The 21,685-nt window shown below is 43.3% G+C and overlaps 1 long non-coding RNA gene across 1 annotated transcript in view; it reads left to right on the forward strand.

Annotated features, from left to right (window-relative positions):
* The window catches only part of LOC138742906 (uncharacterized), a 35,899-nt gene extending 17,320 nt beyond the window's left edge, over positions 1 to 18,579 (forward strand). The window contains exons 3-4 of the long non-coding RNA XR_011344517.1: positions 17,758 to 17,882; positions 18,363 to 18,579. This is a non-coding gene — a long non-coding RNA (uncharacterized lncRNA). The remainder of the gene's footprint in view (positions 1 to 17,757; positions 17,883 to 18,362) is intronic.
* The last annotated feature ends 3,106 nt before the right edge of the window (positions 18,580 to 21,685 follow it).

Below are 21,685 nucleotides of genomic sequence, written 5' to 3' on the forward strand. Positions count from 1 at the left end.
GCTTTCTATTGTTCAAAATTCATCCAATCAACGGCCCTTAGAAAATGTGTATACTGGGAATGTGGATTTTTGGATAGGGTTTTGTCAGAAAAGTGATGCAAAGGTAAGAATCCAACCAATTTAGCCACAAAAGGCCCTTTCAAACTGCTGTTTAAAATCGTTTTAACCGGGTAATTTGCCCTGTTGGAGCCCCAGTTACACGAAATTTAGAAAGGGTCCGACCCAGTCATCCCCATTGGAATCCAACTGGGTCCCTGACCCCGACCTCAGAGGTAGTCAGGGAATCTAGTTAAATTTACCTAGGTCACGTCCACAGGTGATTTGAACAGGAAAATGGGCGACCCGCTTATTCGGGTGACGTCAGCCCTTGTGTGCATGCATCACTGGGCAGTCAGCATCTGAACATCCGACAGTACTTTTGGTGAGTGCATGATCCACCATTGCAGGGGTGGCATTCCCCTTAAATCACTGGGTTGACGATTTAATGGGTCGATCTCCCTGCAATTTGAATGGTGCTTCCAGCACTTTTTCACCAGTAATCGGACCCGGGTTCCAGGAGGGCTACTCAGCTGATCCAGTTTAAAAGGGGCTATGGACACTGTGTTAAGTGAGTCATGATCTAAATAGGAAGATGTTGTTTAGTTTAAGTGCAAGTTTGAGATGGGGATCATGGTCAGAAGGTATCCTTCTGCAATGACTTCCACCTTTTTAAGGTGACTTTCTCTGTCCAAACAATTCATAGCAAGAACTGCCATTGCTTCCTTCCTGTAAAGACTTTTGATGATGTGTGTCAACACATCTGATAAATTGATGTAAATCTATTGACTAACAGTAGGCAGCTACTTCTGCTCTCGTTAGTTCAGGAAGCCTGAGATGTTGGAGCAGGTGAGAGGTAGAGTGGGTCCTTGTATCCTGATCAGGTCACAGCCCCACACTCTTTTATGCAATTTATGGCTCATGTATTATGAATCCAAAAGTGTTACCCAAATGAATAATTTATCTCTTTATGATAATTTTGGAAATGTTCCCACACAAAACAGAAGGGCCTTTTTCTATGCTGTAGTGTTCTATGGTTCAGTCCTAACTCCTCAAACATAAAGGCTGACAAACATTCTTCTGCACCTCACTGCATTGCTGTGGTTTACATTAGAGTGTGGGTTTCCTCTTGGTGCTCCAACTTCCTTTCATGTTCCAAAGAAATACAGGGCTAGCACGGGCGACACGGGCTCATGGGCTGGAAGGGCCTGTTACCAAGCTGTATTTTAAAATTTAAAAAAGGAACCAGCCACCCCATGTGATTGTCCTTGGGTCAACAGTGCTGTGGTAACAGTCAAGCCCACTCTTACTGTACTGGTTAAATTAATTCAAGTCACAAACGCGGTACTTCCGTGACTGTGTGGCCCAGTGCCTACACTCATGGTAACTCATGAGCCCTGCTGGGCTTTACAATTTGTGAGCAGTGGATGGTCAGACAATGAGATGGTGGGTGAAGGCGTGTGGTGAATCAACCACTGGACTGCCTGCACCTGCTTGCATTTCCTACCTGCCTACTGCAGGGGGCAGCCTACTGTACCTGTAGGGAGGTAACCTGGGAGGCTTGCTCCACCTACTCCCTGCCAATCACCAGCCCCATATAAAGGCTCACGCCTGCCCTTGTGTAGGCAGTAGAACGCATGGAACTGGAAGGGATACTGAACCTTGTGTGCAAGTTTTAAGCTAATTAGAGCCTGGAGTGCAGCCTTCTTAGTTTGAGCTTGCTTGTTTGTACTGCAAGGGGTACAAATTCTATCAGTGTGGTGCTCTGGGAAAGGTGACACGTTCACACACACAAAAAAAACTTTCAAATCCCACATTTCTAAGATTTCTGTTGCAGGTGCAGTTTCAGACTGAAACCCCATCCTCCCACAGCGTTAACAGACCTTTAATTGGATGTATAGCCACAGTTTGATAAATTACTGGCCTTGAATTAATTTATTGATCCTTGGGCCAAATCATTTGACCACATGGACTGACAATTATTACTGTTGCATAAAAGATGGAAGCTTTTCCACACTCTGCCTTTGAGTCTCTTGGTGTTTGATATGTGCAATTTACAATGCAGTAAGGAATGTGGCAGGAAATTGTAATATTGAATTTACTAAACCTTGCTTGGCTTAGGCAGAATTAATTGCGGTACCTTTGTTGAATCAGACCACGCAGTTATTTTCTTTTCACACACTCCAATTACCTTAATCATATTCATTGGCCATTTCTGCAGGCCGTACCCCTCTGCAATTGATTACTCTCCCTCTTCAACCTTGGCCAATAAACATAACTTAATCAAGAAATGGAAAACAGTGACATAGTGAATTGGAAGAATAGGAGAAAAAAACTGCAGAGGTGAATTACATTTTGGACATGGGTTAAGTTAGAGCAGGGGGTAATGTAAACTCAAAAGAAAGTGATTGGTATTATTGTTGATTACACTAGACAACAATTTTTTTTCAAAAGGTTTGCTTCCTGAAAAAAAATTGGGAATTATGATGGACAACTTCAAGTTGAACACAAAAATCATTTCAGATTTGCTGTATCTCATAGGAAGTTGAAGAAACCTTAAATTAACTTTTATTGAATATAGCATTAAGCAAATACAGGCACTCGCTGCAAATGTAACAGAATGTTTTGCAGCTGTTCTGACATTGACAAGACATTTCTGCACTATTGAATCTTCCTGAAGACAATCAATGCTATTGTTAAGTCCACTCACGACCCGGTTGCCTGAAGAACACGTGCATCAACATGCGTTCAATCTATGATCAGTGTAATGCACAGCAACTGAATATGTGAACTGCTTTTATAGCTTGCCTGCATCCTGCCCTGGCCTAAGGCAACAGTTGCATAGCACCTGGATGGAGTATATGCCCAGGCATGCTTGGACTGGCCAAAAAGCCTTTCTTTGTGGGCAATAGACGAATAGACTTAATATATGACAGGAAATACCCCGCAGTTACCCTAATGCTCCCCAATTAGATTTGTTCTGATACCGACTCTGTGGACAGCTAAGAACCAAGTACAGTGGCTGGTAAAGAAGAAATAGAAAGATAAAGGGGAGGGAGTTACCTGAAACGAGGACAATCTCCCCATCCTCTGACCCACCCAACTTCCTCCAGTCAGTCACTGACATTACTAAACTGGCGCTAAAAGCGCATCAGAACCCCACTCGAGCACGTCAGGTGAATTTTATTTTTTCATCTTGCAACATCATGTTGCCACTGAAATTTTTTTTTGGATAACAGAGGATTTCGGTTAAGTGGTTTTTGGATAATCGGAAATATAGTGTATCTAAATAAAATGGTGCGTGATAGGAACATTTTAAGGTGATTTTTATCATCAGCGTAGAATCCACAAATGAACCCAAAAGTTCAGGAAGTAAAATTTAGCAGCACCATATTTGCGAGCTGTGCCTGCTGGTGTCCTAGTGGCTATGACAGGCCTTTGTTATAGTGACTATGGATAGGTGGCATCAGAGGACATCCAGAGTGAGCTTGTGCTCTAGAACAGGACACAGGTGAGCCTGACCAGGGGGAAGATGGGAGGAAGACAATTCAGATTTTACAATTGAGAAGTTCTGGTGGCCATTTTTACTGCATCCAGCCTTCAAATGGCAATCTTTTCAGAGCTCATTTTCACGCCTGGTTACAGTGATAACTCTTGCTGCTCTTGTCACCCTGAGAGTAGCTGCTTGTGCTCATTGGGCTAAAGCTGAGGATGGTCAACAATCAGTGTGGGACAGGATCTGCACATGAAGAGCCCCTATATGGAGGACAAGATTCCTTCCTAGCTATGAACCAATTGGGGTTTTCAGACATCCAAGTATGATGGTTAGTCTGATATTAGAAGTTTTTTGTGTCTTGTACTTAGCTCATCTGTGCCCTTATGCTCTTGTTCTCCAAAATTAAAATTGAAAAGCATGGCCACTATTCAATTACATCCACTCCAGCTCATGAACTTGAACTCATGGTCTTTATTGTTCCAATACCAAAACCTCAGCAGAATTGATACAAACCAATTTTCAATACTGCATGTTGCACGCAGAATCATTCAGGCTTAGTAAATCTAAATATACATGAGATGGTTGGTACAGGTCATGGTATCGGGGTTAGAAGAGGGGCACAGAATTAGTTTCCAGCCTCTCAGGGTTTGCACTAATTGCAACATGACAAGAGGTCTTGGACCTGATACAGTTACTGGTTCCCTTTCTACGGATGCTGCCTGTCCTGCTATGTGCTTCCAACATATTTCTATTTTATGTAAAATAAAATTTAGTGTCAAGCGGACCAGGCAGTCCATTTTGAACAAAAAAAACCCAGGGAATTGTCTTCTTTCATTTTTTGAGATGCTCTCCTGCTTATTCAAATCATTCTCCTGATAATGTGTTTACAATCATGTAACTCTGCATTTGTGTACCACCTTCCTCATCCCTATTTGAAGATTCTACAGCCACTCGGATAGGTTGAAATGTAGTCAATCTTGCAATTAATGAAGCCTGACTATTAATGTGTGCAGTCAGATCTTATTACCAACATAATGATGGCCTGATCACTTATTTTAAGTAAAAATGAAGATGTTGGGGTCCAGTGCAATACACCAAAGTGCTGAAGGAATTCAGCATCCATAGAAAGTAAAAGGCAGTCAAGGTTTCAGGACTGAGCCCTTAATCAGGAAAGATCATTCACTTTGTTGATGTTGATTGAGGGATCCATATGGTCCAGGATATAATAACATAAATAGTTGAACCTGCTGGCATTAACTCACTGGTGTCTAGCCAGCATCTTCATCCTCATCTAGTTTCTTCCTCCAGCGTGCTGCCTGAAAGTCATCATGAGAAACAATTGCAGAGACAGGTATGGATGTAGTTTTTGGGAAAGAGTGGTTTGGGTGGCCAGGTCGCTATTGATCATTGCTTGCACATCGACAGTGCGTGTTTCTGGACCTCAGCATCCTCGTCAAACTTTTGATCAAGTTGTCGATCAGGGGGATGGTATCATCTTACTGCCTCCAAAAGGTGACTCCCTATCATCGGACAGAGCAGATTACAAGCTCTGAGTGGGAGATGACTTGTCTGGCAAATGACTTTGGGCAATGCGAGCATGGATGGCCAATTTACACTCCCTTCATTTTAATATTACTTTTATCAAAAATTCGTTCCCTTCCAATTGGCTGCTGTTCCATTTCTCCGAAACTCAGATTTCACCCATCGATCGCACAAGTTCAGCTCTTGCGTTCAAAATATAAAACCGGGGCAAGGCTCCTGAATGAGAGTTGCTGCTAAACTTATCTCGCCAAGTGAATTGTAGATGTGTCATTTTATCTCTCACCACCAAACTGTGCACATTTTTCTCTCCTTGATTATGATCCTTTTTTAATATTCCTTCGGTTGTGTGGAACTCAAGCTGTGGAGAGAGAAAAAAAATCCACAGGAAATAGCTACACACAAAAAGATTAGTAACTCACAGTTCTACACATCTGTGAATGATTACTTACAATCTCATGTAATAGGGTCTGCATTACATTTCAATTCTGTTTTCAATTTGAGGAAATTAAAATGCATGAGTAATCATGTTATTAAACTTCTTTCACTGTTTTCTAGGTAACAGTTTTAGAGTGACACATAACTCGTCAAACTTGTTAAGTCTTCGAAATTATGAAGATAAATTTTGCTTAAAATTCTTTTAAGGCACTTGTCTTACAACAAAAGGACATTGCAAATGTGTTCATCTCTAAATGTCGACATCTATTCATGAGAGTGCTCAGGGATTAAGGCTTAGAATGCCTGTTACAGATAGGAGTAAAATTCTGAGAGCTGAAATTGTTCCTTCTTCTCCAATGCTCAAGGAGAGCTGCAAATCTATGAACAGTGTTAAATGGTCCATAATGCTCATTTCTGCAAATTGCTACTGTATGTATGAGGTCCTGAGAGTACTAAAGGAGCTCTCAACCAATGGTTGCTCTGGTGTTTCACTGTGTGTTCTAATCTCCCTGGGTCAGTGCCTTCTCCAATTTCCCATTGTCGCTGATTGGCGCTTGCAGCTCTCCTCGCTGTTGATGTCCTTGCCCATCCTCCCATCATCTGCTAAGCCTCCCCCTCCACCCCGAGTCATGCTTTGAAAAGCCAGTCACATGCCCTACACCTTCAATTGAACCCTGAACCCTGAACCATCGGCCTGACCCCCACCCTATCTTCAATTATCCATGACCCCTCTCACAGTTGGGACTATGAGATGCTCGTTGTGTAGAGGAGTGCTAGAACTGGGGGAGAGGGCTTGATATGAATGTGGGAAAATAAAAATAGCACAATTAATGTAAGATTGGTGTAAACAAATGGTTCTCAACCTTTTTCTTTCCACTCACAGACCACTTTAAGTAATCCCTATGCCACTGGTGCTCTGTGATTAGTAAGGGATTATTTAAGGTGGTATGTGAGTGGGAAGGGGAGGTTGAGAATCACTGCTCTAGACCCAATTATTACTGAAATATTTTGCATGAGAAAAATTGTCATTGGCCCATTTCCTTTGGAGTTATGAAACCGTGCACATAACAAGTCAATTAGGTACAATTAAAACAGTGGTTTTCAAACCATTTTCTTTCCTCCCACATACCAGCTTAAGCAATTCTTTACTAATCACAGAGCACCTATGGCATAGAGAATGCTTAAAGTGGTATGTGAATGGAAAGAAAAAGGTTGAGAATCACTGGTGTAAAGAAATGACAGATGGGTGAAGGGGTCTACTTATATGTCAGATATAGTGAGTTAGATACAATTTTTCCCAAAACTCTACTGTATTCAAAATAAAAATATATATCCAAAGCAAACATGCCAAAATTTTTCCCACATTCTTCATGTCTATATTTGTAGTGTTAACCATTAACTTTACTGCAATTGTACCATTACTACTAAGATGGCCCACTGAGGTTTATCCCCCTTCTGTTGTTTGATGGACTTCCCAACTGGTCTCTGTCCCCCAATAATCAGAAGCAGAAGGATCATAGAATGTGGTCCTTCCCCACAAAGCCCTTGCATTGGATGCCCCAGCCCTCAGTGAATTCCTCAGCAAGTATTCCTGCAGCCTGGAATGTGCATTCCTGTGCCGATATCTCACTGTACTGGAAGACCAACAAGTTTCAGGCAGAACAAAAGGCATCTTTCACCGAGTTGATGATCTTCCAGCAGCTCTGGGTGTCTGTCGCTGCTGCTGGGAAATGAACCATGACACAGACCCTTATATCCTTCTCCACACAATCTTAGCAAACTCATAGTCTGCAAAGAGGTAGGCGACTGTCTCCATTTCACTGAAGTCATCTCGCGGACAATGTGAATTGTAGGTGATATTCCTGTGGTGCAGGAAGAATCTGCCTGGGAAGACTTCTCTGACTGCCACCCATGCCAAGTCTTAGTGTTTGTTAGAGAGCTCTGGTGATGAAGCACTCCATCAGATGACCTGGACAGTCTACTCAGGGAACTACTCTCCAGTATCCATCAAGTCTTTGCCCCTCAGTGTCTGCAGGATGTTCCGAGCTAGATAGAAATATTCCAAGAAGGATAGGCAATGTCCAGTTGACTGGGACAATGCGTGGCAATGAAGTCAGGCCATCCTTCTTACAGGATAGGTAGCACTCAGTAGTCTTGTACTTTGATTCCATGCACAGCCTAATTCAGGCACACATGAGGGTGGTTATCAGGATGAGGGCCACGTTGGGTAGGCTGTTGCCCCTGTTGTATGATGACTTGTACACAGTGATTTTTTGGACCTTTTACATTGTGGATCTCCAGATGAACTGGAAGACTGGCAATTTACTGTACTGAAAGAACAACTTTCAGGCAGACCAAAAGCATTTTTCACCGAGTTGATGATCTTCCAAATCTGGGTTAGGTTTTCCACAGCAACTGACACATATCTCAATGAATGCCCCGGACAACTGTCTTTAGAATTTCTCCCTTTTGGCTTCCAACTGAGGTTAAATGGACTGTTCAGTAGTGGACCTCTGCCTACACCCTTTTGTTTTTGAATGAGAAGGTCACATTTTGATTTTTCTTCTCCTTATGCAGAGCTCCTGGAACTCTACATGTTTGGAAAATTATGGCCCAATACTTTGGATTATCCTCCTGGACTAGGTGACTTTCACTCCAGCAAGTCAATCCAACACCTCTCCTTTATCCAGCCACATCTACCATTGCTGGTGAAAGCAAATAAAAGGTCTTCATTTTGTACCGCGGACACACTCTGCCTTCACAAATGGATTTCTCTGGCCTCTTATTGGCCATACCTATCCCCGTCAACCCTTCTCGTTGTCATTATGTTTGGCTTCCCTTCAATCTCTCCTGCCTCTCTTCTCTCAGGCTCTCTCCCTATGTTATTTCTTCCTCCCCATGCCTGGTCTTCACTTGTGTCAGGAGTCTGGCATCACTGTAGAGCTCCACCATTGATCATTTCCCTAACCCTAATTTTCCACCCAAATCCCACAATTTCAGTTGGTTCCAAACACCAGTAATGTGGCCAAAATACCCACTGATCTCAATCGGCCTGTGATTATTTGCCCTCACCCTTTTCCTTTGTAGCTGCCCTGTCCTTCCATCGCCAGCCTGGCTGCCCAATGGGTGCATTTCTTGCTAAAACCACACAAGGACTTCTCCTCCCTCTTAAGCAGGCAGATCATGCCCAAAGGATTGAATGGCTCAACAGCATAATCAGTGGGGTTGCTGTTAACAGCTCCAGCATCCTTGGTTCAATCCTGACCTCAGTGCTGTTTGTGTGGCATTTGAATGCCTTCCTTTTGGTGCTGTGTTTTTTGTCTCCAATGTGCAGGTTGAGCAGTAATCTGTGGGGAATTTGTTGGGATCATGAGCAGAACAGAGTAAGTTAGGGTAAGATTTGTCTAAGTGGGTATTTGATAATTAGTGTGAACAGCGAAAGGAATGGCCTGTTTCTACACTGTACCTTGCGCTGCCTTGGGACTGCACTGGAGTAGTCAGGTCACTTAATTACACAAAGGATTTGGAGGCTTTGGAAAGGGTACGGAATAGGTTGACCAGGATGCTGCCTGGATTAAAGTGTATGAGCTATGGGGAGAGGTTGGACAAATGTGGGCTGTTTTCTCTGGAGTGTCAGAGACTGAGAGGAGACCTGATGGAAGTTCATAAAATAAAGAGAGGCTTTGCTCGGTTGGACAGCAGTATCATTTTTTCCCTGAGCAAAAATGTTTCATAATAGAAAATGCTATTATGGGGGGAGGAGTGTGCTGGTGGAGTTTAAATGTGATATGTGGGATAAGTGTTTTTTTACACAGAGAAAGGTGGGTGTGTGGAACAGACTTCTTGGCACAGTGGTAGAAGCAGATACAATCGTGGCATTTAGAGGCTTTTAGATATTGCAGGGAATGAAGGCTTTATGGATCGTGTGGAGGCAGCAAAGGGTTCGTTTAATTTGGCAACATGGTTGATGCAGACAGGATGGGCTAAAGGGCCTATTCCTGTGCTGTATCCTATCGCGTGTCAGACTGAAAATATTTGTTGATGTCTCTCTGTTAGGGGAGGAAGGTCAAGAATCCACAACTTCCTGTCTCAGAGCCACAGTTCCATCCATTGAGTTACAGCTGGAAGTGAAAGATGAAAGTGTAGCCACTACTCCCTAGAATTTACCGTGGTGACCTTTACCTGTCTTGTTGGAACACAGTTCTCAACTTACCCTCACTCACCCTTCATCTCTTACAGCACTTAGAAGGGCAGTTTGTGTGGATCTGGTGTCGCCCTGGACATTGGGAGGGGCAATTAGTGTGGGTGAAATAATTGGACATTGAGAAGGGGGATTCAGTGTGGGTGCAATAACTGGGCATTGAGAGAGGCAGTTGGTGTGGGTGCAATAACTGGACATTGAGAAGGGGGCAGTTAGTGTGGGTGCAATAACTGGGCATTGAGAAAGCGACAGTTAGTGTGGGTGCAGTGAGTGACCTGGTCATTTACTACTCTGTCCTTTGAGTATGGGTGAGTGAGAGCACATTTTTCCCCTATTTTTAGTTTAGTTTGAGGTTGATTAGCATCCTGCTCACGTCCTTCAATTCTACACTCACTCATACACCAAGTAAACAAACATGTTGACTTGTCTGCTCTCTGTACTTCCCTTGTTCCGAAGGTCTGGAACTCTCTTCCCAAACCTGTCCTGCTGGGTTATGTCTTGCTGCATTTCTGTGAAATTTCCTCAAGAATTTCAGTCGCATCTGCTGGATCTTTTAGCACTCTGCACATCCCAGCTCTGCTCTCCACAGCTCCTTGCGACTCCACTTCGAGAGATAGATGAAGTGTAGAAACTGTAGTAATTCAGTAACACTGGAGCACAGGCCTTTGCTTCACAGGTCCAGACAGGCGGCCCATTATAGAGTCATAGAGGGAAACAGCATGGAACTAGAGAACAGTGCCACAGAGAAACATACCCTTCAGCAAATTTAATCTATGCCAAACTATTATTCCGCCTAGTCCCATCCTCTGGAACCAGGACCAAAGCCCACCATATCCATCCCATCTCTGTATCTCTTCAATCTGCTCTTAAATGTCAAAAGTGAACTGGCATCCACCTCTTCCTAGGGTGCCCATTCCACAGGAGGACATGGCCATCAGTTACCTAATATATGGTAGCCTATGACCATGTCCTCCTTTGGAATGGCCACTCTACTTCTTCCACTGGCAGCTCATTCCACCCTCTGAGTGAAAAGATTGGCTCCTAATGTTGCCTTTGAACATTTCACTTTCACCCTTAACCTATGTCCTCTAGTTCTTGCTTCACCCAAAGTCAGTGAAAAAAGCCTGCTTCTATTTACCTATACTCCTCATGATTGTGTATACCTCTGTTAAATCTCCCCTCATTCTCTGACACCAGAGGGAATAACTTCCTAACCTATTTAACCTTTTCCTGTAACTCAGCTCCACAGGTTCTGGCAACATCCTTGTAATTTATTTCTGCACTCTTTCAATCCTGTTGCAACTCTGAGCAGGCTGCCTGTCTGAGCTAGTCCCATTTGCCTGCATTTGGCCCACATTCCTTTAAACCTCTATACATGTACCCATCCACCACTTCTTCTGGCAGCTCGTTACGTGCTTCCATCGCTCTCTGGAATAAAATGCCCCTCTGGTCACTTTAAAATCTTTCCCATTTCACCTCAAATCTGTGCTGTCCAGTTTTGGACTCTACCCTGTGGAGGAGTGTGACTCTTCACCTTTTCGATGCTTCTAATGTCTTATATACCCCATCAACCTCCTATGCTCCAGGAAAGAAGACCAATCCTCGCTCATAACTCAAGCCTTCCAGACCTGGTAACATCTTCGTGAATCTCTTTTGGAACATTTGCATCTTATCCTTCCTATAGTAGGGCAACCAAAACTGCACTAACACTCCTTATGAGACCTCACAAAAACCTTGTATAGTCATGTGCTGCATAACATCAGTTCAGGCAATGTCTGTCCACATGTACGTCCATGGTCCCATAGGGTTATAATGAGTTCAGAAATCCTGATTGGAGAACAGGATGTAGCGGCTTCCCACACACAACACGTGTATCTCGTGTCTCTAGTATTACAAAGTGATTGTGCTGCCAGGTGTATAATGATACAGTACATATATAACCTATAAAACATGTGTCTTGATAGTCATAATAAACTCCATTGTTACTGGCTTATGTTTGCACTGAACTTTCTATCATTATTTTAACGAGAACTTTCCCTATTTACAAATAAAATGTTTACCACATGCTTTGACTCATAGGCAGTAGCATCCAATCTCATGTATCGCATGTCTCTTGAGTGTTGTAGCATTATCTCTCTGTTTAATTTTCTTTTGAAAATATTACAGGTCAATACAGGTACACTGTAGCATTGCATATAGCTTTGCTAAGTATATAATAGGTGTTCACACAATGTCCAAATCGCAAAACGTCCTATTTCACAGAACACATCGTAGAAGTTAAGCGACGCGTGACTGTATGTATAATATGAGTATGCTAAATGCCTTCTTCACCACCCTGTCTGCTGTGCCACCACTTTCAGGGGACTACTTGCTTATACCCCTAAGTCTCTCTTTTTGACGACAAATCTCCAGGACCCCATCATTTATCGTACATGTCCTATTTTGGTCAGCCATCAAACATTATCAGAATTCCTCATCCCACTTACCTAGCTGATTGAGATCTCATCATAATATTCAAAGCTGCTTGAACTTTGCTTCCTTTGTGCAAAGGAAAATTGGAAAGCTGACAACTTCTAGCCAATTTGCAGCTTTGCCTTCATGAAGATCAAGTTCATTATCATCTGACTACATATACAACCAAATGAAACAGTGTTTCCCTGGACTATGGTGCACATGTATACAGAAAAATATAATATAAAATAAATATGCATACATATTTTGGGATAATTTACTCACTTCATTTATAAGAGTCTCAAGGTTACAGGATACTGTTCATCAATCTCACAACCTGTGTGAAGAAGCTATTTCCCAGCCTGGCTCCTGTACCTCCTTCCTGATGGTAATAGGTCAGTGATCCCATGAGATGGATGGTATGGACCCTCGATAATTCTTTGAGCTCTATTTAAACAAAGTTACCAGTGACTGTTGATAATAGAGGAAAGGGAGACCCCAGTGATGGTCTTAGGCATTTTAATGATCTTCTGTGTTGAATTTTGGTCTGATGCTTTGTGATGACCATACCATATAATGATGCAGCCAAACAGGGTATTCTCAACTGTGCTCCTATAAAATGTAGTCAAAATAGGGCCCAGTAGCCTTGCCCATTTCAACCTCCTTAGAAAGTGTATGCAGTGATCTAGGTGTACGGACTTGAAAATCTGTCCTTCACATTTCTGTTCGATTCATACCATTGAATATTTTTCCTCTCTTGAAGATATGAGGGCCTGGATTTTATTAAATGGGATCCAGTGCCTTGTCTCACTTTTGAGGGATGCAATATTCACTGAGTTATTTTATATAGTTCTCTGAAGAATAATCTATAGGCTCATGAGTTCTGAAACCAGTTTGCCAGACCCTGGACACCACATGGATGACTGTGAACAAGGTCTGTCTGCTGAGGTGACTGCCTCTGTTTTGTCATCTAATGATGTCACACATTCTGAATCATCCAAGCATATTAAAGTATGCAAAAACTATTACAAATGAAATCATTCAAGAATTGTTTAAACCATTAGACATTACCTGCAACTTTTAAGTATAATTAAAAATATCATGGAAAGCAAAACTAATTAAAATCCCACATCTTAAATTTTAAATTTGATTTTATTTTTAAATTTAGATGTACGGCATGGTAACAGGCTATTTTGGCCCACAAGTCCATGCCGCCCAATTAACCTACACCCCGGGTACTTTTTGAACAGTGGGAGGAAACTAGAGGCCCCCCCCCGGGGAAAACCCATGCAGACACGGGGAGAACACACAAACTCTTTACAGACAGCGTGGGATTCGAACCTAGGTCCCTATCGCTGGTGCTGTAAAGGCATTGCACTAACCGCTACGCCAACCATGCTGCCCTGTGTTGCAGTCTTTCCTCCTTGCAGATGTACGTTCTCCAATGAATGGGGTTGCAGATGTGTTAAATTCAGCCCAGTGTAGAATGTGAGACCTTCTCCTCTTGGTAAACAATGGGGAATTCCAGCAAGCTCCTGCATAACCCTCAAGACTTCATGCGCTGCCCTGTGACAATGAGTGAGGGTTTTCCTGTGTTTCCTCCCACCTTTAAGAGACATACGGGGTTTTAGGCTAATTGGGTGTAATTGCGCAGCATGGGCTTGTGGGCCAAATGTCTAAATTTGAAGTTTAATATTTACATTTAAAAATTAACATGTGCCTTAGAACTTAACATGAATCTCAAATCTCAATGTGTATCTGGAGCTTGCTGATGCTTCCAACAATCCCCGGTGGAACTCTTGGCAAAATCCAGGGCATCTTTCCCTCGAATTCTCAAATAATTTGCTTGTCTCTAACTTCAGCGTTGACCAAGAGGTGAGCACGTCCTGTAGCATATTCCGTGGGTGAGGCATCCCTGTGACCGTCGATCTTGCGATTTTAGAACAAAAAAATGGTATAACACAGAAGCAGGCCCTTCATCCCTCATTGCTGCTGTAGCCATGATGTAAATCCCACTAACCCCTTCTGCCTTCTCATGGTTTAGCTCCCTTGATTCCATGCCTGTTCATGTATTGCCTAAATGCCTCATAAATGTTGCTATTATTTCTGCATCTCCTTTAAAATGTCCCCCCCTCACAAACCTATAGCCTGTTGTATTTGGCATTTCCACCCTGGGGAAAACAAAATCTATTTACCCTATCAATGCCTCTCATAATTTCATGCAATCTATGAGGTTCCCGATGCTTTGGAGAAAACAATCCAAAGGCCTACTTGTATCTCATACTCTGCCAACCAGGCATCATCCTGGTGAACTGGAGAAGCACAGGAGATTGTAGGTGCTGCAATCCTCTCTGCTGGAGGATCTCAATGGGTCAAAGAGCATCCGCAGGAGAAAAGGGATGGTCAATGTTTTGGGCCAGAAGCCTTCATCTGATTGTGTTCAGCAACAAGCTCATATATTCCATGTCCTGGTTTTCCGGGACTGGTTTTATTCCCAAACACCCGCTGGTTTGTACTATACTTTACTGCTGGAAAGGTTTCCAGTCCAGAGTGTATATGATGAAAGGTTTAAAAATGGCTGGTCCAAAGCCTTTGGACCCTTTCAGAGAAGTGCTTTTATCCACACAATCTACCTGGAGAGTTTTGTTTCTTTATTCTGGTTCCATCTTTCTTTCTGCATTCATTTGCTGGATCTTGCTCTCTGCATTCCCCTATATAAAAGGCATAACTTCAATACAATTGATGGTATGTGAATTAAGGCGCTCATGACAATACAATTACAGTTTTCTTTCTCCCGATAAATCTATGCAATTTTGTCTTGGAAATTTCTAACAGCAGTCAGATCCTTAATTAGAACCTCTTTCCCTTCTGAACTCTCCTCCCCCACCTCCATACCCCCGCCTCAAAAAAAAAAGAAGGAATGCATTAGGACAATCCCATAAGATCCATTTTACATGAATGAATTGATTTATTCTATCCAAGTACTCACATTCCCCTGAGCCCAGGCAATACAACTTGGCTGGAGTTCAACGCACATTACGAAGAATCTTAAATTGGATCAATCTGCAGGTTTTGTGAATCCTTTCCATACACTTTTGATCACTTTCCTCACTCAGTTTCTCAAGCATGCTTTTAAATCTTTTATTGACACCCTGGGTTCCATCCAAGTATCTGAAATAGAACCATGAAATCAAGTGGGGCCTATCATTCACAGCATTCATCAGCTACAGTGTGAACCCTCCTTCTCTACAATCACTTCCATGTCCTCTGATACCAGGAAAACTGCAGGTCTAATTCAATTGAGCAGCTGTTCTAGGTCAGTAAAGAATATGAAAACTTTTTTCAATAAAATTGCTCGAAGCTTAACAGAGGAAAGGTCCTCTTCTCCACCAGTTGCTGTGGAATGAGTTTCCTAAGCTTGGCCCTGTTCCTCAGAGACAGGGGTGCTAATTTAAGAGCAATGAGGTTAGCTGGAGTGGGAAACCAGGCTTGAACATAATTGAAGGATACAGTTGCTCTTCAGCTAAAGCAGTTTGGGGAGCAGAACTGGGGGTTTTTTCGGCATAACTGGAAGGCAACGGAAGTAGGCACTTAATTTTAAAATGACACATGAGCAGGTTCCCAAACTCACCACAAAATCCTTCTCCTTTAACAAGGAGCAGGATAGAGTGGCACTGGGAGTGCTGGTAAAGACTAGAGGGCTGGTGAGAAGCAGAGAAGACCACAGTGGTGCCTTGGGCTGCTGTAGTCGGAGAGAGTGGGCTGCCCTCCCTGACCTATCAGCTCTCCATAGAAATTATAGAGCAATACAACATAGAAACATGGCCTTTGGCTTTTCTAGTCCATGCCAAGCAATTATTCTCCCTCATCCCACTGATCTACACCCCGACCATAGCCCTCCATACCCCTCCAATCCATGTACCTGTCAAAATTCACCTCTTCAGCTGGCAGCTCATTCCACAGTCCTGCTTCTCTTTATGTGAAGAAGTTTCCCCTAATGTTCCCCCTAAACATTTCTCCTTTCACCCTGAACCCATGTCCTCTGGTTTGTATCTCATGTACCCTCAGTGGAAAACACCTACCTACATTTATTCTGTCGAGGCCCCTCATAGTTTTAAGTGAATCTTCATTTCCTTCAGATACTGCCTGACCTGCTGAGTTCCTTCAGGAACTCCGTTTTTGCTCCAGATTCCAACATCTTCTGCTGTTTAACTAGAAATGAACAATGAAGGTGAACAAGTTCAAGTTCAGGCTTAATATCTGATTGTACATCTTCTTCTTTGGCTTGGCTTCGCGGACGAAGATTTATGGAGGGGGTAAAAGTCCACGTCAGCTGCAGGCTCGTTTGTGGCTGACAAGTCCGATGCGGGACAGGCAGACACGGTTGCAGCGGCTGCAGGGGATAATTGGTTGGTTGGGGTTGGGTGTTGGGTTTTTCCTCCTTTGCCTTTTGTCAGTGAGGTGGGCTCTGCGGTCTTCTTCAAAGGAGGTTGCTGCCCGCCAAACTGTGAGGCGCCAAGATGCACGGTTTGAGGCGATATCAGCCCACTGGCGGTGGTCAATGTGGCAGGCACCAAGAGATTTCTTTAGGCAGTCCTTATACCTTTTCTTTGGTGCACCTCTGTCACGGTGGGCAATGGAGAGCTCGCCATATAACATGATCTTGGGAAGGCGATGTTCCTCCATTCTGGAGACGTGACCCATCCAGCGCAGCTGGATCTTCAGCAGCGTGGACTCGATGCTGTCGACCTCTGCCATCTCGAGTACTTCGACGTTAGGGATGAAAGCGCTCCAATGGATGTTGAGGATGGAGCAGAAGCAACGCTGGTGGAAGCGTTCTAGGAGCCGTAGGTGATGCCGGTAGAGGACCCATGATTCGGAGCCGAACAGGAGTGTGGGTATGACAACGGCTCTGTATACGCTTATCTTTGTGAGGTTTTTCAGTTGGTTGTTTTTCCAGACTCTTTTGTGTAGTCTTCCAAAGGCGCTATTTGCCTTGGCGAGTCTGTTGTCTATCTCATTGTCGATCCTTGCATCTGATGAAATGGTGCAGCCGAGATAGGTAAACTGGTTGACCGTTTTGAGTTTTGTGTGCCCGATGGAGATGTGGGGGGGGCTGGTAGTCATGGTGGGGAGCTGGCTGATGGAGGACCTCAGTTTTCTTCAGGCTGAGTTCCAGGCCAAACATTTTGGAAGTTTCCGCAAAGCAGGACATCAAGCGCTGAAGAGCTGGCTCTGAATGGGCAACTAAAGCGGCATCGTCTGCAAAGAGTAGTTCACGGACAAGTTTCTCTTGTGTCTTGGTGTGAGCTTGCAGGCGCCTCAGATTGAAGAGACTGCCATCCGTGCGGTACCGGATGTAAACAGCGTCTTCATTGTTGGGGTCTTTCATGGCTTGGTTCAGCATCATGCTGAAGAAGATTGAAGAGAGGGTTGGTGCGAGAACACATTGTACATATATAACCAGAAATAGCATTTCTCCAGACCACATAGATATATATATATCTTTTATACAGCATATATTAATCGCATACCTATATTGAAATATAATATAAATAAGAACTGATATTTTGTAATTTTTGCTCAATTTCATTAGTAAGAAACCCAAGGTTACGGGATTCCATTCATCATTCTCACAGCCTGCGGAAAGAAGCTATTTCCCAGTCTGCCAGTCCTGATGTTAATGCTGTCCACAGATGTACACATACTTGTCAGAATCAGGTATGGAATGTTAATTATCCTTTACTTCCTATGGATGCTGCATAACCTGCTAAGTCTCTCCAGTATGTTTGTGTATTGCACTCAATCTCAGCCTCTGCAGAATTTCTTGTTAAACTCCCTGATTTTGATGCTCCTGTACCTCTTTCCTGATGCCAATAGGCCAAATATATTGTGTGATAGATGGCAGGAATCCTTGAGCCCTCTTTAAGCAGAGTGCCCAGTGGATACCAGTGATCTTCTCAACCATTTTATTGCTGCTTGGTATTGATTTCCATGCCAGCTACCATGCCACACAATGATGCAGCCAGACAGGACACGGTGCTCCTGTAAAAGATGGGGGCCAGTAGCCTTGCCCTTCTCCATAAGAAGTTTTGGTGCAGCTCCACCTTCCTGACTAATGTGGAAGTGTGGTGGGTACAGGACAGGTTGCTGTTAAATGCATACCGAGGAACTTTGTAATCTTCTCTCTGTCCACAATAGAACCATCGATGTGCAATGGAGAGTGGTCGACTTTCATCCTCCTGAAGCCCTCAATCATCTTGTCTACGTTGAGATTCAGGTTGTTCTCACACTATTTGACAAGCTTCCCAACCTCCTCTCTGTAAGCCAACTCATCATAGTTTCAGAATTCGGATGTTTCTTGTGGCAGATTCAATTCTGAAAGGCACACCAAAGTAAACCATGCATGTTGCTTTAAGGCTCTTTTGTTAAATAGGTAAATGTGAAGGTCACTCTGTACACAATAAGATCCCATGTACAATTTCAGAAAAAGCATAGGTAGAAGGGGGATGGAAATCCATATGGAAAGAATCCACGGGTGAGATTTGCCAAGTAATAGGTACCTAATAATGATGGGTTCAAGTTGAAGATGTTTCCTGCAGAGTTGTGGGGATCAATATACAAGGATGTTATGCATGTCAGCTTTGCAACCCCTTACCATCAGTGTAGTTACAATTCCTAAAAACACCCATCTCTTTGATCTCCACAGGAACTGCCACATCAAATGCTGGGTCTCGAGTAGAATGGGAAAAGGTGGGCAACAGATTGGAGACCATGGCTGACATGTGCAAACATACAAGTAAAACAGGAGCAGGCCATTCAACCCCTCCAGCCTGCTGTAACAGTTCATAGTATTATGGGAAAAGCACAAGCATGGAGAGAAGATTGGCTAATTGGCAAAAGACAGAGTAGGGAAAAAAGATGGCCGGTAACCAGCCATGTAACAGAAAGGCTGGTGTTGGGGCTGCTACTTTCTCACTGGACGTAAATGATTAAGGTTACGGAATTAATGACTTTGTGGCCAAGTTTGAGGATGATACGGGGCAGGTATTATTGAGGGAGTAGGGAGTCTGCAAAGGACTTGGGCAGGTTGGACGGATGGGCAGAGAAGTGTCATACAGCACTGGGAAGTGTCATGCACTTTGGTAGAAGGAATAAAGACAAAGACCTTCTTAAAATGAGAGAGAATTCAGAATTCAGAAAGTGGAGGCCAGATGGGAGTCCTAGTGTAGGATTCCCTACGGGTTAACTTTCAGGTTGAGTCCGTAGTAAAAGAGGCAAGTGCAATGTTAGCTTTCATTGCGAGAGGGCTTGTGAATCTTTCGACAGTGAGGGCTCTGTGGCTCAGTCATTAGGATGGAGATGGGCAGATTTTTCTTGGCCAAGGGAATCAAAAGATATAGTGGTAATGCTGTAAAGTTGCACCACCATGACCCCATTGAATGACACAGGGGGTGAATGGCTTGCTCATGCACCATTCTATGTTCTGACCTACTGTGGGGATTTCATCTAAGGAAGGGAATGACAAAGTTTCTTCATTGTAGCAGCTTTCAGATATTCCAGTTCGTTTCCCTTTCACTCTCTAACAGGGGCAAGCTAGAGACTGAAAGGCACTGAACGGAGATATCTCATGTCTGGTTCATCAAAGAAATGTCATCATTACCATCACAGATCAGATGAGCAAGGCATGTTAGGAGAATGCTTGATGATTGAATTCTGAGCAACTACTTCAGGGAGAGCTGACTGAGAGAAGACATTCATGCTCTGGACAGAAAAAAATTCTTATTAAAGACTCCCTTGGAAGATTACCCTCCCATCTGTATCCACCTGTTGGCCTCTGCTCCTCCCCCTTCTCCTTCCATTCTCTTCCCCCCACTATTTATTCGGGCGTCTCCCTGAGTTTCCAATTTACTGACATACGGCTCAGGCCCCAAATGTTGCCTGTTTTTTTGCTGCTTATGGATGCTACATGATCAGCTGAGTCTCTCCAGCAGCCTTGTGTGCTGCACTAGGCCTTAGCAACAGTAGGATTTCACGTTTCCCATGGAAGATCCTTGCGGAAGTTAGGTGTTGAAACACTACACTGCGAGCAACGAGCTATTTGGCATATCCGCACAAAAAGTGGTGCTCGTTTGTAGGGGAAATCTCGAATGGAGTAAGCAATAAAAAAGGCAGTGAGCTATAGGAGCAGAATTAGGCCATTCAGCCCATCAGTTCTGTCCTGCCATTCCATTACGGCTGATTTATTATCCTCTAACTCATTCTCCATGCTTCTCCCCTTAATTCTTGATTCCCTTCCTATATATATTTTATTTATTGGAAAACAAAGTAATAACCACAATTATAAAATGAAAATATTAACAAATTATCAAACAAGATTTCATGGTTACATAGAAAAAAATCTAACAAGAACTACAACAAAACCTAAAAGAAACCTAATCACCCCACCCCCCAGTCTACCCCATCCCCTAAACCAAATCCTACCCCTCCAAATCTTAAATATACCCAATGATGGCCTCCACAGCAATGCATTACACAGATTTATCACCCTCTTGGTAAAGAAGTTCCTCTTCATCTCTGTTCTAAAGGGACTTTTTTTGTATTTTGAGTCCATGGCCTCTGGTCCCAGACTCCCTCACCACAGGAAACATCCTATCCCTGTTCACACTGTCCAGGCTTTTCAGTTATGGATAGTTTTCAATGAGATTTCCCTTCATTCTTTTCTATTCTCCACCGAGTACAGGCCCAGGGCCATCAAGCGCTCCTTATATGGTAACCCTTTCATTTTGTGATCATTCTCTTGAACCTCTTCTGGATCCTCTCTAATGCCTACACACCCTTCCTTAGATAAGGAGTTCAAATCTTCTCACTGTACTCTAACTGCGGTCTGACCAATGCCTTATAATACCTCAACATTATGTCTCTACTTTTATGTTCTATCCCTTTCAAAATTAAAAAGTGAATCTTGCAAGTCAAGAAGCTCTCATATTACAGCATCCCTATACTTCTGTCACCTGAATTGAAAGGAATTTTCAAGTCCACATTGGTCTAACCAGCCAGCTTTGTAAACGTTGCAATGCTAAAAATGACATGGTCATGAACAGCAGCACAAGACAGCAACCTTCTGGATGAAGATATTTTTCCTCAGCTCTGTCCTAATGGCCACCTCCTTATTTTGTAACCATGACTCCTGTTGTTAGCTGCACCCAGGAGCATCATTTCCCTAAATCTACCTTGGAGTGAATTTGGCACCTCTCAATGAGATCACCTCTCATTTCCCTGAACACCAGGGTCACATCTTCAATGTGAGCAGGTCTTGTTCCTTTGGTCAAGCCATCTTCTCCAGTGGCATACTCCTGCAGAGTATGCACAAGCTTCATTTCATGCAGTAATGATGTCTCAACTTCATGCCGATTAATACCTCCGCTGCTCATCCATCAGCCTCTCAGTCTAGGATTGTGACACACCCAAAGGTAATTTCAATTTCATTTTCCACACAGGACATCTGATTTCATTCAACAATA

This window comes from Narcine bancroftii, chromosome 9, assembly GCF_036971445.1.
Source record: "Narcine bancroftii isolate sNarBan1 chromosome 9, sNarBan1.hap1, whole genome shotgun sequence".
In the NCBI taxonomy this organism is placed as follows: Eukaryota; Metazoa; Chordata; class Chondrichthyes; order Torpediniformes; family Narcinidae; genus Narcine; species Narcine bancroftii.